The following is a 516-nucleotide window of genomic DNA, read 5'->3' on the forward strand; positions in this document are numbered from 1 at the left end:
GTCAAATTTTACAAAAGCAAAAACTTCTTTGAGTTGGTTAAATGGAAAGAGGGTTTCGAGACGAAACTATAGGCGCTTGAATCGCCTGATTCCGATAAACGAGCGAAAAGTTATACTAGAACGAAAATCGGATTAGAAATCCCGATCAGAAATAACCGCGGAAAATCCAAAAAAAAGAAAAACTGACGAACAGATTAACAAACGAATGTTCGTTAACTAAGACTAAATAGTGAACTCGCCCGTTAAAACGAATGAACGGGCGAACTCTCGCTAAATAAATAAACCGGAAAAAATAAAACCGATCTATTTAAAAAGAGCGAAACTAGGGTTTCTAAAAAAACCAGATCGGGTTTTTAATAAAATCGGACCATGGCGGCGGCGGCGGCTATACCTCCGGCTCGGCTCCAGCGGGGACGACGGGACGGCGTGGGGTGGCGGGGCTGCGACGGCGGCGGCTCGGCGACAGTGGCTGCGGCTGCTACTGCTGCGGTGGGTCGGCTGGCGGGGTGGGGAGGG

This window comes from Triticum dicoccoides, chromosome 3B (genome assembly GCF_002162155.2).
Source record: "Triticum dicoccoides isolate Atlit2015 ecotype Zavitan chromosome 3B, WEW_v2.0, whole genome shotgun sequence".
Lineage (NCBI taxonomy): Eukaryota > Viridiplantae > Streptophyta > Magnoliopsida > Poales > Poaceae > Triticum > Triticum dicoccoides.